This window comes from Lathyrus oleraceus, chromosome 2, assembly GCF_024323335.1.
Source record: "Lathyrus oleraceus cultivar Zhongwan6 chromosome 2, CAAS_Psat_ZW6_1.0, whole genome shotgun sequence".
In the NCBI taxonomy this organism is placed as follows: Eukaryota; Viridiplantae; Streptophyta; class Magnoliopsida; order Fabales; family Fabaceae; genus Lathyrus; species Lathyrus oleraceus.
Window position 1 is genome coordinate 474,477,866 of NC_066580.1, and position 15,672 is coordinate 474,493,537.

A 15,672-nucleotide genomic window follows, 5' to 3' on the forward strand; every position below is an offset into this window, starting at 1 on the left:
GCATGCTTATGGATGTACGTATGCATGCCTGTGTATATGTGATTTTGCATATGCTTGCGCATGCACGTGTGCATGCGTGTGTAGTGTGATTTTTCATGTACGTGTGCAACTACGGGTTCATGTGTGTATATTGTGCAAAGGTTTACGTATGTGTGTGTGTGTGTGAACGGGTGCATGTGAGTGTGCATGTGCGTGTGCGTGTGTGCATTTACGTGTGTGTGTGTGTGTGTGTGTGTGTTTCTGTATATGTGTGTGTGTGCATGTGCGTGTGTGCATTTGTATGTGTGTGTGTGTTTCTGTGTATGTACGTGTGTGTGTGTGTGCATGTGTGTGTGTGTGTGTGTGTTTGTATATGCATATGTGTGTGCATGTGTGTGTGTGTGTGTCTGTCTATGCATATGTGTGTGCATGCGTGTGTTTGCGTGTGCATGTACGTATGCTTACGTGTGAGTTTGCGTGTGCGTGTCCTTGTACACGTGCTTGCATGTGCGTGACTGTTGACGTGTGTGTCTACATGTATGTGTGCATGCGAGAGCTTGTGCGTGCATGTGTGTGTGTTTGTGTGTATGCGGATGCATTTGCGTGTGCATGTACCTATGTGTGTGCGTGTATGTGCATGTGTGTGAGCGTGTGCATGAATGCGTGCACACATGTGTACCTATGAGTTTGCATGTGTGTGTGCATGTGCAAGTACGTGTGCATTCGTGTGTATGTGTGATTTTGGGTGTGCATGTGCATGTAATTGTGAATACGTGTATACGTTGTAGTTTGCGTGTGTGCGGGTTGACGTACGTGTGTGTGTATGTGTGCATGCGTGTGTTTGTGTGTGTGTGTGTGCATGTATGCATGCATGTGCGTGTACGTGTTATTTTGCGTGTGCATGTACGCGTGCATGCGTGTGTACATGTGATTTTGTGTGTGCTTTGTGAATGTACGCGTGCATGCGTGTGGACGTGTTAGTTTACGTGTGCGCGGATTCATGTGTGTGTGTGTGTGTGCACGGATGCGGGTGCATGTGCATGTATGCGTGTATGTGTGCATGTGTGTGTATGTGTATGCGTGTGTGCGTGTGGGTGTGTGTTTCTGTGTGTGTGTGAATGTGTGCATGTGTGTGTGTGCGTGTGTATGCATATGTGTGTGTTTGCGTGTGCATGCGTGTGAGTTTGCGTGTGCGTGTCCATGTACACGTGCATGTGTGTGTGCGTGTGAGCTTGCATGTGTGTGAGCGTTGGCGTGTGCGTGCGTGTGCGTGTGCATATATGTGTGTGTGTGTGTGTGTGTGTGCGAGCTTGCACGTGCATGTGTTTGTGTTTGTGTGTGTGTGTGTATGCAGGTGCGTCTCCGTGTGAGTTTGCGGGTGCGCCTGCGTGTGAGTTTGCGTGTGCGTGTGCATGTACCTGTGTGTGTACGTGTATGTGCATGTGTGTATGCGTGTGCATGTACGCGTGCATGCATGTGTACCTGTGAGTTTGCCTGTGCATGTGCATGTGCAAGTATGTATGCATTCGTGTGTACGTGTAATTTTGGGTATGCGTGTGCATGTGCATCTAATCGTGCATGCGCGTATACGTTGTAGTTTGCGTGTGTGCGGGTTCACGTATGTGTGTGTATGTGTGTGCGTGCATGAGTTTGTATGTATGTGTGCGTGTACATGTACGCATGCATGCACGTGTACGTGTGATTTTCCGTGTGCATGTGTATGTACGCGTGCATGCATGTATACGTGTGATTTTGTGTGTTCGTGTGAATGTACGCGTGCATACGTGTGTATGTGTTAGTTTGCGTGTGCGCGGCGAATTCATGTGTGTGTGTGCGCGGGAGCGTGTGCATGTGTATGTATGCGTGCATGTGTGTATGTGTGCGTGTGAGTGTGTGTACGTGTGCATTTGTGTGCATGTGTGTTTGTGCATGCATGTGTGCATGCGTGTGCGTACGTGAGTTTGCGTGTGCATGTGTGTATGCATGTACACGTGCATGCGTGTGTGTGTATGAGTTTACGTGCGCTTGTGAAGGTACGTGTCCATGCATGTGTGTGTGGGAAAGTGTGTGTGTGTGTGTGTGTGTGTGTGTGTGTGTGTGTGCGTGTACGTACGTGTGTGCGTGAGCGTGTGCGTATGCATGTGCATGTACGTGCACGTGTGTGTGAGTGTGTGCGTGTGTATTTACATGTGCGTGCGCGAGCTTGCGTGTGTGTCTGTGTGTGTATGTGTGTGTGTGAGAGAGAGAGAGTTTATATGTGCGTATGCATGTACGTGTCGTGTGCGTGTTTGTGCATGTGTGTGCGCGTCTGCATGTACGCCTTCATGCATGTGTACTTGTGAGTTTGCATGTGCATGTGCAAGTACGCATGCATTCGTGTCTCCGTGTGCATGTGCGTATGCGTGTGTGTGTGTGTGTGCACGTGTACGTGCATGTGTGTACATGTGTGTGCGTGTGCGCTTGCATTTACGTGTGTGTGTGTGTGTCTACGTGTGTATTTGTATGCATGTGTGTGTGCATGCTGTCATACCCCAATTTTGTCCGGGCATTTTAAAGTTTTGGTCAAGCATTCATTCATCTCATGACTCTTGGTTTTGATATAAGTTATTTTTCATCTACTGTTTGAACTCTTAAGACATGGTACATCTCAGTCTTTGTCGGGCCTATGTCGCATGAGTGTCACTAGCCATTCAGGTCCTAAATCTTGGGTATCACTCATGATTAAGTCAAAGTCATACTATCTATTGCGCTACATGTCCGAAGATTCATTATTCATGTAAAAAGAGAGCAAAAATTCACGCACGAGGTTAAAGTCTATAGAGTTGAGTTTCCATAAAGAGCCGCACCCTTGGTTGTTGTAGTAGCAGTGCCGGCACATAATTTCCGATTACTGCACTCATTCACTCCACAAGATTTGATGGCATCAAAGTCAAAGTCGTTGCAATCAAAGCATGTCAAGCATCACAGTTTATATCCAGGCATGGAAATGTTTACGACAAGTAATTGATTGGAACGAAGCAAAGAGTACATTCAGGAGCCTACTACAATTGAGAAATACAACCTTTTGTCAAAGCAATTGTTTTACACTTGCCTTACTAGCATTCTTGGTCGTTGTAAGGCCTTAAAGAAGAAACTTGATTATGACAAGCAACTATGAAGGAACAAATAAGACTTAAAGGTTGAAGATGCAGACATTACTGTTTTGCGTGGAAACCTAGGCATGGTATTGTGCTGGTAAGATTGATTGGAAGGGGATTCGCTTTCATTGGTTACTATGTCTGAAAATAGCCACCTCCAAATGTAGATTTTGCAGTCCTGCATAAATGCCTATGACGTTCTAGATATATTCATATGTGGCATTCCGCATGGCAATATGTTATTCTGATTTTATTTACTCTGGGAAGACATGGTTGAATAACTAGTGGTTGGCTTTGATAATCCTCAAATAATCCCTTATATTTGAATTGGGAATGACCTTGCGTTTTACGTGACTGTTCAATAATGGTGCTCCATCATTTTTAGAAAAATAAGTGTTACTGCTCTTGGAAATGATAATACTGTTTTTATTTTTTTTGCCATGATCAAAACATTTACTGAGATTTCTTTCATTTGTAAATGTTGCTCTAACAGAGAGTATGGATTTCTGAATGAAAGAAAACAGGCTAAGCCAAGCAATAAAGCAAATATAAAACCGGCACGATCAAAACACACCGTAATTGAAACAGGCTTGAAACTTGTACATACTCATTACAATACAATGCGTGTGCTTCTACAAACAATGGAACCGCATTTCGACATCACGAACCACAGCATTCTGACCACCAAACATCAAAGAGGGCTGCAATCCGCCTTGGCCAAGCAACTGCAAGTCTGCAGGTCTTCTGCAGCAGAGGGGCCACTGCGTATCCTTTGTCACACGGTTCACACCCCACAATGCATCAGTACAACATCACGATGAATAAACAGAACATATAGGATGGCAAGCACCTTGAGCAGTTCTGCCACAAACCCGCTTCAGAACTTTGAAATACAAGCCAATGGATGAGGAAACCTTGGTCGAGACAACATGTTCAACATAACCATGGAATCAACAGGCCTAACTGGAGAACCCGACCTGCAGCAAGAAGAATTAGCCACATACCAAGATTAAACCAAGGTACCTATTGTCGAAGTATAAATCCAGCATCAAAGGAAGGTTCAACAAAAGTCTCAGCAATCCTCACAAGAAAATTCCAAGGCATATCAGTTAGCATATTCAATGATCAATTTTCAACCTAGTCCAGCAGCATACATCAAAGACATTGCAAGTATCAATGCACTTCAGTATAAAGGCAATAACACACAACAATCGAGCATTTCAAATTGCAGTCATATACGATAGTACAAAATAACAAACCTGGTAGGAGGGAGTCATATTGTGACCTGCAACATAAAGGCAGCATTTCACCTTGATCAGTATGCACTGCCTTGCTTCCATCCGAATTACCAACCTGAGATTGTCAAGCAATGTGCATCAATCCAAAACATGCAATAATCAGTCAAGCCAAAATAACATGAAGCTGCAACTAAAACCATAAGCAAAAGTGATGAATAGCTAAGACACCACACGGAATCAACAGGAAATGTCATACCTGAAGAACAATTCACATCAATACGAGAATTGGTGACAGCACACTGTGATAGCAACAAAACCGACATCCGCTACGTATTATCTCAAGATGAATGCGTACCAGCTCAAATTAACGGTCCTGTCACCATCCATAACCAAATGGGACTGACATTAGAAAGCCGTTGTATGTAAGAAATGATTAAAGGTCAAGCATCAGTTAAAAATTCCATTTTACAGAAGAGTAAATAATTTGACAAGCATGTGTTTTACAGCAGTAAAGAGGCAGTGAAAAGTTCAACAAAAGGCCACACGTTTTTGGAAGGATTTCACTACAGACAAAACAGGAAAATGACTCACATACCTTGGTCCCCACCAAATCCAGCCCAAAAATTCCTCTCTAACGGAATGATTCTGAATAGATTTGCCAGCTCATGAAGGATAAGGACGTATGAACCTCGTACCACCTCTCTATAAGAAGGGAGTGAAATCCACTGAAGAGGGATCCGAATTTCTGCACCGTTACTCTGGAAAAATCACTCCAAAACCCTCATTAAAAAAAAGCTCCGTTTTGAACTTGTTGAGATTCTCACATCGAGGCTCAACAAGCTCGAGCTAAGCCCCTGTCAAGCCAATACACCCAAGATCAGTAACAAAGAACGAAGAAGAAGAAGTAACGAGCGCAAGAGGACGGAAAGAAGGAAAGAAGGAGTAGATACCTGAAGCCATCACCATCGCCAGAATTGCGCCGGATTTCCAAAGTTTCCACGAAACCCATTCGCCTTCACTTTAGGGTTTGCTCCTTTCCACTCTTTGAGAGATTTTTGCATCTGTTTTTGTGTTTGTTTTAAACTAGATGACTATTGATGTCGGTTTGGGATGTGTTTTAGATCTGTGACATTTTTGTGTCGTTCCCGAAGCTTAGTGATGTATCTAAGGTCTGTGTCTCCATTAAAACTCATGGGTAGGGATGGTTTGTGGTTCGGAAATGGTCATCCCAGTTTCGAATGAGGTAGATGTTAGAAATTTTTTTTGGTCTTATAATATTTGAAGGGTGTTTTTGTTGGAAGTAAGTTTTAAGAATGAGGAAGAAGGAGACCTATCGTTCCTTTCAGTATCAACACCCAACGATGATTCCTTTTAAAAACTCACATTTAATCAAATCATTAATATTTTGTTTTTCAAAAGTCTGCCATTCATTGATGACGGCTGGGTGCATGAATGCCACCTCAAGCCTATTGTCTGTGTTAATCCCCACGCGTCCCACTAACGGGAAGACCAAAGGTCGTCCATCAAGGACAAGCGCAGGACAGCTGTACAGCTGCCTGCCTTTTTTTGTTTTCAAAATGAACTTAGGAGGTTTAAGTTTAGGGCCTTTTTTTTTCTCTTGTTGATCTCCGGATCATTTCTTTGTAGGATGAGTTTTGGGGCCTTAGGGCCCATTATGAACTCTGGTTGGTTTGAGGCTTGCTGTGTTTTTAGGTGTTTATTTTTGAGGATTTCCTTTTGATCATTTTTCACATATTTGGATTTATAGTCTTTGATATGTGTATTATCTTCTAAGTATTTTTATTAAGACGATTAGTTCTAAATAATGATAGTAGAAATGTTCATTAGCTTAGTTTTATTTCCAATTCATTTTTATCTCATTAACTAATCATATGATGGATTAACGGTTAATGTCAACAAATAATTTACTTTATTTTCTAATAAATAAATTTGATGTTGGTCCAATACCAAATAGTCTTTCTCAAAAGTATATTAATTCTAAATAAATTCAAATCCACCATATTTAAATAATATTTTCTTAAAATTATTTGATAATTAATTTTGAATGAAAAGGAGAATAGTAAGCTTCCGCTTCACTATCTCTCGACTATTCGAATAATTGGCGTACGCCATATTGCTCGGGTTTTCGTCATTCAATTAAACCCTAAAAAATTCTACGAAATTAAAATCACTCTCCAAATTATTTATAAATTCTAAAAACCTTATTTTAAATTAATCTTGAATGAAAAGGATAATAGTAAGCTTCCGCTTCACTATCTCTCGATTACCCGAATAATTGGCGTACGCCATATTGCTCGGATTTTCGTCATTCAATTAAAATCCTAAAAATCCATAAAATTAAGATATTCCCCAAATTAATTAATTATATTCTAAAAGTTTTTTTAATAATTAATATTTAAATGAAAAGGAGATTAATAAGCTTCCGCTTTATTATCTCTCGATTATTCGAATAATTGGCGTACGCCATATTGCTCGAATTTTTGTCATTTAATTAACACCTTAAAAACTCTATAAAATTAAAATCATTTTCCCAATTTAATTATAAATTCTAAAAGCTTTATTTTAATAATTAATCTTTGAATGAAAAGGAGAATAGTGAGCATCCGCTTCATTATCTCTCGATTATTCGAATAATTGGCGTACGCCACATTGCTCGAATCTTCGTCATCAAATTAAAACACAATCGAATAAATTCAAAACACTTTCACAAATCAAATTTAATTCTTCGCCCCCGTGCGACCAACAACTTAAAAAAAATTCTTTTCAAAAGAACACTGTTAATCCTTTCTAATGCGCACAACAAACCAACGCTTAAGCCTCCGCCGAGAGTAGACAAGCCAGCGTTTAGCCTTTAGGACGCGATCTACACAGTCGTTCATTAAAAGACACCAACAAAAACCGTAGTTTCCCGAACTACAAATGCTCTGATTTCCTTATTGCACCATAAGGATACGTAGGCACGAGATTGCGAAATCTTGGCGAGCACACTAATAAAAAAACCTCCCATTTCCCCCTCCTGAGGTCTTCACCCATCTCTATTATAACCTCTAATTACTAGAAGAAAGCAAACAACATTTAACTAACATTCAAATAGCAAATTAGACTAAAAGGTTCCCGTTGAGTACAACGGACGTGAGGGGTGCTAATACCTTCCCCTTGCGTAATCGACTCCCGAACCCGAATATGGTTGCGACGACCATTATTCTATTTTCTAAAAGGTTTTATCGATATTTTCCCATTCCTTCATTGGAATAAATAAAGTTCGGTGGCGACTCTGTTCGAACATAATTTTCCGCGACCATCGCGAGGAATCGTATTTTCCGAGATGCGACAGATGGCGACTCTGCTGGGGATTATCGCTCCAAGCAAGAGAGAGTCAAGCCTAACTTAGTCAATTTGCTATGAATGTTAAAATACCGTTTTTTATTTACTTATGTATATCTTGATGTATTATTTATGCTATGTAATTTATTTTGCTATTATCTTGGGTGATCTATGGTATTTGATATATGTTGTGAGATAAGCTCCGTACCCGAGCTTTGAGAAGAACTTAGAACCCGGAGTTGTGTAGTATTGAACCGGGGGGTGTACACCTCATTGGGACAATACGAGAACTCCACCTAGAGTAGATCTGTTCAGAGTTTCCATCATAATATGGCTAGCCCATCATTGCGAGGAAACGTTGAACATGGTCCATGACTCTGGGAACCTCATCTTAAACTGAAGTCCGTCTTCATGATTGGCGATCGTGTAGTATTGAACCGAAGGGTGTACACCCTGTTCGAACAATACGAGGATCCCACTTAGAATAGACCGATTCAGAACTTCCATTTCAATGTGGCTATCCCATTATTGCGATGGAAGACTGAACTTGGTCCATGACTCTAAGTTCTTATCATGAAAATGGATAACCTTATGAGCAATCCTTGATGTGTGGGGTAAAAGACATAGAACCGTTGTTAAGTTGAACCCTGTGATATATGTGAAACCTGGATCCTGGTCATTGCATAAACATCATGTTGCATTCATTATGAGCATAGCAAAATCATTTACACACTTTTTATTTTCAGGGAATTTCAAAATTTTCAGTTAATTAAGCATTCAAGAACAAATGGAGTCAGGAAAGAAAAAAACATTCCAAATCAAAGCTAAGGTACCGTGTGTGAAGAAGTTCATTGCATTCAGAGATGGGTTGACTAATATCCGTCGAGACGCATTCACACTTAAATATGGGAAGATTCTACACTTGTTATCTGTACCGGTGCAGAAAGAAGCTATTACCGTACTAGCCCAGTTTTATGATCCACCACTCAGAAGTTTCCTCTTTAGAGATTTCCAGTTGGCCCCGACTTTGGAAGAATTCGGAAGAATATTGGACTCTCCTAAGCAGAAGAAGGGACCATACAGGGGGCTAGGTCAAATCCCTAAACCCGAAGAGTTGGCAGAAGTACTAGACATCCCAGTCAAAGATCTAACCCCTAACATCAAAATTTGGGGGAAGGTGCAAGGAATTCCACAAGAGTACCTGGAGAAAACTGCTCAAAGCTTTGCCAAAGCCCAGAAGTGGGAAGCCCATGATACTATTATGGCTTTACTTATTTTTGGATTGGTGTTATTTCCTAACATGGAGAAGTTAATTGATGTAGCAGCTATTAGCGTGTTTTGGGCCGTCAAGGTTAAGAATGAAGATCCAGTACCCGCACTCCTAGCAGATGTCTATCACACCTTGCACTTACGCTTTGAGAAGGAGGGAGGACTGATGTTATGTTGCATACCACTCCTTTACCAATGACTTGTCTCTCATGTGTTCAAAGAGGTTGATACAATTGAAAATATGGATGGATATGAGTGGTCTCAAAAGCTAGTAGGACTCACTGAAAATACCATTATTTGGTATCCTCATGGCTTGAATATGGGAGATACAATTACTAGTTGCGGAGAATTTCCGAATGTACCATTGATAGGGTCAAAAGGATGCATTAACTACAATCCTATTTTAGCGATGAGGCAGTTGGGTTACGCTATCACCTATAAGCCGGACGACCAGTTGTTAGAAGGTTTTGTGTTCCATGATATGGACGATCCCGTTATGCTGAGAAGGGTTATCCGAGCCTGGGAGAAAGTTCGCTTCAGAGGACAAGACAAAGGAAAGGGTGTCGTAGGGGATAGAGAACCCTATCATAAATGGGTCACCAGAAGAAGTCTAGAGATCAAACTGCCATTCGTCCTCGATCCTCCGACTCAGCCTCCACCACCAGAACCCATCCCTGTCTCCATGGAAGAGGTGGAAGCGTTGAGAGCTACTATAGCAAGACTTGGACGAGAAAATGAAGAGCTACAGACCAAATTCCAGCAAGTTTCAAATGAAAGAAATGAAATAAGATGGGAACTAGAGAGGAAGAAGGCCCAGCTTGAAGCGACTGAGGAAAAGGTCGACAAGGAAGAACATAAGAGAAAGAAAGTGAAGGTAGGCATGGAACAAGCTGATCACTGCCTAGAAACCCTTAAAGAGCAATTAAGACAAGTTGAGAAAGAATGCCAAAAGAATAAGCGGTGGTGGCTACGAGCTACAGAAGAGAAAAAAGAAGTTAGAGAGATATTGGAAGCTAAGGTCCAAGATCTCACTATCTCCCTCCATAATGCTGAGACCCAAGCCGAGCACGAGCGCCGACTTAAGGAAAGAGCCCTTGAAGCTTCTCGAGTCACACCTACGATTTGGGCTGAGAAATGTCAAGAAGCAAAAGATGCCAGAGGAGTCGCTCAACATTGGAAGGATAGATTTGAAGCATTCCATCAAGACAGTGTGATATGGCTAAGGGAAAGAGAGCAAGTCATTGAGGATTACGATACCTTTAGGAGAACTATCAATTTCTTGCAAGCGGACAAAGATGGGTACCGTGCAAAGCTCAACGGTTTGGTACAATTCTGCAACTGGACGACCCAAGAAATGCCTTGGAGGTTGAGAGAGGCAGTGGAAGGATTGGACCAACATGGCACACATCCCGCTGTAATCCATTTTGTTATGATGTGTCAGGGGATGGTGAAGAGGTTCAAGCTTGAATTAGAATAACTCATAACTCGAAAGACTGCTGTGTGATTCTGTTGTTTTTCTTATATTCAGTTTAGTATTTGAGCTGTATCAATTTGGGCGGTTATGCCTTTGTGCTCCGTACTTTAAACATCTGAATGAAGGAGGATGATCCTCATTTTTATTTACTGACTTTATGTTTTCTTCGAATGCTTAATCTAACTACAACTGTGATGAAAATTCCTTGAAAATAAAATATGCATAACATTCGCATCCTCATGCATCACGCTTCATAAAAACGAAAAAAACAAAAAAAACTTACCCAACCTTTTGCCCTCTATCCAGTAACGCTGACTAATCAACACCGGTACGAGACGCGAAGCAACTACAAGATGACATTAGAGCAAGTGGAGGCCAACCAAGCTACCATGAGGTCAGACATCAATACGATCCAAGAGAAGATGGAGCAACTGCTGGAAACAATGCTCACTATCGCCCAGAGAGAGAGGGTTGCTGATGCAGAAAATGAGGCTAGAAGGAATGATAACCCATCAAGTTTGGTCCACCCAGATGAGAGCTACGTCCACGCCAAGAAGAGTCTGGTTCATATACCAATAGGAAGCAAAGGAGAGGGGGATCGTGCAGAGCCTTCTGAGGCGCCTGCTCATTATGGGTCCGAAATAGGAGATGATCCATACGAAGCTTTCTATGTGCCTGATCATCCGAAGCCTAAGACACTTCCAGACCCATCTGCAGATAGGCTTCCTACCTTGGAAAAGAAGATCAAAGCTATTGAAGGGAATAATATCTTCGGTGCCTCTGCCATGAACATGCGCTTAGTATCAAATTTGGTCATTCCGGCTAAATTTAAAACTCCTGATTTCGAGAAATACAAAGGCCAGACTTGCCCAAGAAGTCACCTAGTGATGTATTTCAGGAAAATGGTTGCTCATACCGAAAACGACAAACTGCTCATACACTGTTTCCAAGATAGTTTGAGTGGAGCGTCTCTAAGATGGTACATGAGCTTAGAGCAAGGGCGGATTCAAAGCTGGGAAGATTTGGCTGACGCATTTCTCCGTCAATACAAATATAATTTGGATATGGCACCCGACCGAATGCAGTTGCAAGGGATGGCAATGAAAGAAAATGAGTCCTTTAAAGAATACGCCCAGCGATGGAGAGAGTTGGCTGCTCAGGTAGAGCCACCATTGTCTGAAAAGGAAATGACTGGAATATTTGTGGACACGTTGAAGGACCCATTTTTTGATAGATTAGTGAGCAGCGCAGCATCCGATTTTGCACATCTGGTCACAATCGGAGACCGCATAGAAAAGGGTCTGAGGGATGGAAAGATTTCAGGAGCCGTAGCAACCTCTAGCGCACCGAAAAAGTATTCTGGAGGCTTTCAGAAGAAAAGAGAGGGCGAAACGAATGCTGTATCTAGAGGCTATAAGGGGAAGCAACAGGCTTCATATGGCCAAGTCGCTGCCGTGGTACCCATACCCTATCAACAACCCATACAACAACAACCAATGTATCAACCACATCATCAACAACCTCGTCAACAACAAAACACAGCACCACCAAGACAATTCAAGCCAAAGCCTCCAAGAAGGCAACTTGACCCTCTACCAGTACCTTATAGCCAAATATTCCCATATTTGCAAAAGGAGGGCCTTCTGACATTGAGGGAACTGAAACCGGCTGTTTTTCCGTATCCACCAGGATATGATGCTAACGCCCATTGTGAATTTCACATGGGAGCGCCCGGCCATACTCTGGAGAATTGTTTTGCATTCCAAAATAGAGTACAAGACCTGATTGAAGCAAAAGTTGTTACTTTCACTCCAAGACGCCCGAACGTGAACACTAATCCCATGCCAACCCATGGAAATGCTTCCGTCAGTGCCGTTGAGGAGAGTGATCAGGGAGAACTGATTCTTAAAGTTGAAGAGATTCAAACCCCTATTGCCATGATAGGGGCACAACTGCTAAAAAGTGGTCTAGTCCCGGAGGAGCTAGTCAATGATGAGAATGATAAAGGGTTGAAGAATTATATACAACAAATGCTAGATCAAGGCGAGTTACAAGGAAGAGAAAGAGATAGCCGTTGTGGTGGATATCCTTTATGATGAAGTTAACGTGGACATCCCTTTCGATGAGGTTAATGTGGACATCCCTTATGATGAGGTTAATGTGGAAATCCCCATAAACCCGTTGGTGATAGAGTTCCCAGCACCATTCGCGTATAAGGATGAGAAGGCGGTACCATGGATATATCAGCCCAGAGCTTTTAAGCAAGGGCAGGAAGACCGACCCGTGGTAATCAACGAACCAAATGTTACCTCAATTGTGGGGCCAGCCGGAATAACGCGCAGTGGCCGAGTGTTTGCACCAAGGGCTGTTGATGCTTCTACAAAAGCCAAAGGGAAAGAAGTTGCTACTCCTATCCAAATTCCTGTCCCTAATCAAGAAATGCAAGAAATGCATCTGTCGCCTAAAGCTGCGGTCACTCGTGAGGAGGCTGAGGAATTTCTAAGGATAATCAAGAAAAGTGATTATAAAGTGGTAGACCAGTTGAATCAAACACCTTCAAAAATCTCCATGTTATCTCTGTTGCTTAACTCAGAAGCACACAGGAATTCATTATTGAAAGTGTTAAGCGCAGCACATATCACAAAAGACATAACAACAGAACAGTTTGACGATGTGATAGCTTGCGTAACCACTGGAAATTTTTTGGGGTTTAATGATGATGAGCTGCCGGTTGAGGGAAAGAACCATAACAAGGCCCTACATATCTCCTTGAAATGCATAGACACTATACTATCAAGGGTATTAGTAGACACAGGTTCCTCACTAAACGTCATGCCAAAAACCACTTTGATAAAGCTGCCGATGGAGGGGATGAATATGAAGCCCAGTACCCTAATTGTGAAAGCATTCGATGGCTCAAGACGAGCAGTGATAGGAGAGGTTGACCTACCAGTCAAAATAGGCCCAACTTTCTTCAATATCACATTCCAAGTTATGGACATACATCCCGGTTATAGTTGCCTACTTGGAAGACCATGGATCCACTCTGCAGGTGCCGTCACCTCCACTTTACACCAAAAGCTAAAATTCATTACCAATGACAAGATGATTGTGATTGGAGGGGAGGAGGATATCTTGGTTAGCCACTTAACATCTTTCCGATATATCGAAGTGGATGGCGAGATAACCGAGACACCATTCCAGTCCTTGGAAGTGGTAAATATAATGGCTGTCCAAAAGACATTGGAGACTCCGAAGTCAGGACCGTCCATGGCCTCGTGGCAAGGAGCTAAGGCTGTGATGGAAAGTGAAAGTGCTCAAGACTGGGGCAAAGTGGTGGAAGTGAACCAGAAGCGAGACAAGTTTGGGTTAGGATATGACCCATCGTCAATTGAAGCCGGTAACCAACATGATAAGGAGCATATTCCTCTTGTAAAGGAAACGTTCACCAGCGCTGGCCACATTTTTGGCAACCAGGTGGCAATGATCAACGTTGAAGATCATGAGGAGGAGGTATCTAGCTGGATACGACAAGCCGCGCCCAATGAAGAACTGACAAACTGGAAGGCTGTGGAAGTTCCTCAATTTTTTCAAAAGTAATTTTATTATTTTAGACAAAACCCTGTGCTCTGCCCAAGGCACAGTGGCGTGTTGTAGGGCCTCCTTTATCTTTTTCAAGAGTTTTTCTATATCAATAATAAATGGAGATTTGCATTCAAATTTTTGTTCCTTTCCTTTCGTTTTTATTACAAAAATGGCATCAATTTTTAATGCACGCACTTTCTAAATAAACTGCATAAATCATAACATGCAGAGACACCACCGAGACCATTGATAACGACACTGCTAGGGTCTGGCATGACTTTGATTGTCCAATTTACCAAGCTGAAGAGGAAGTGGGTGAAGAGTGCGAACTCCCTGAAGAGTTGGCCAGATTGCTCAGACAAGAACAGAAGGTCATTCAACCACACCAGGAGGACGTCGAAGTTATCAACCTGGGATCAGAAGAAGACAAAAGAGAAGTAAGGGTAGGCGCCGCGCTTCAAGATGCAGTGAAGACTAGATTGATAGAGCTCCTCCATGAATATAACGATGTGTTTGCATGGTCATACCAAGATATGCCCGGATTAGACACTGATATCGTAACCCACAAGCTTCCCCTTAAAGAAGAGTGCTCTGCCGTCAAACAGAAGCTAAGAAGAACTCGACCAGATATGGCTCTCAAGATCAGAGAGGAGGTGAGAAAGCAGTTTGACGCTGGTTTCCTGGAAGTCGCTAAGTACCCACAATGGGTTGCCAACATTGTACCGGTACCAAAAAAAGATGGGAAAGTCCGCATGTGTGTAGATTACCGAGACTTAAATAGAGCTAGTCCCAAAGACGATTTCCCATTACCTCACATCGATTTATTGGTAGATAACACAGCCCAGTTCTCTGTATTTTCCTTCATGGATGGCTTCTCCGGATACAACCAAATTAAAATGGATCCCGAGGACATGGAGAAGACCACGTTCATTACCCCTTGGGGCACCTTTTGTTACAAGGTAATGCCGTTTGGGTTAAAGAACGCTGGGGCAACATATCAACGCGCTATGGTGACCCTCTTTCATGACATGATTCATAAAGAGATCGAAGTATATGTTGACGACATGATTGCCAAATCCCAGACAGAAGAGGAACATATCACTAATCTGGAGAAACTGTTTGCTCGATTGAGGAAGTTTAGGTTGAGACTCAATCCTAACAAATGCACATTTGGGGTTCGATCTGGGAAGCTTTTAGGCTTTATTGTAAGCCAAAAGGGAATCGAGGTAGATCCTGACAAGGTTTGAGCCATTCAGAACATGCCTGCACCAAGGACTGAGAAGGAAGTCCGTGGTTTCTTGGGAAGACTGAATTACATCGCTCGATTTATCTCTCATCTTACTGCCACATGTAAACCAATATTCAAGCTTCTGAGGAAGAATCAAGGCGTGGAGTGGAATGATGACTGCCAAATAGCCTTCGACAAAATCAAAGAATACTTACAAGAGCCGCCGATTCTGATGCCCCCTGCAGAAGGGAGACCCCTCATCATGTACTTAACAGTGCTCGACGAGTCCATGGGTTGTGTATTGGGACAACAAGATGAGACTGGTAGAAAGGAACATGTCATATATTATCTGAGCAAGAAGTTTAATGATTGCGAGACCAGATATTCCTTACTCGAGAAGACTTGTTGTGCACTCGC

The 15,672-nt window shown here is 42.4% G+C and overlaps 1 pseudogene; it reads left to right on the forward strand.

The window, feature by feature from the left end:
* LOC127123816 (uncharacterized) overlaps nucleotides 1-3,261 on the forward strand; it is a 52,218-nt pseudogene extending 48,957 nt beyond the window's left edge.
* The last annotated feature ends 12,411 nt before the right edge of the window (nucleotides 3,262-15,672 follow it).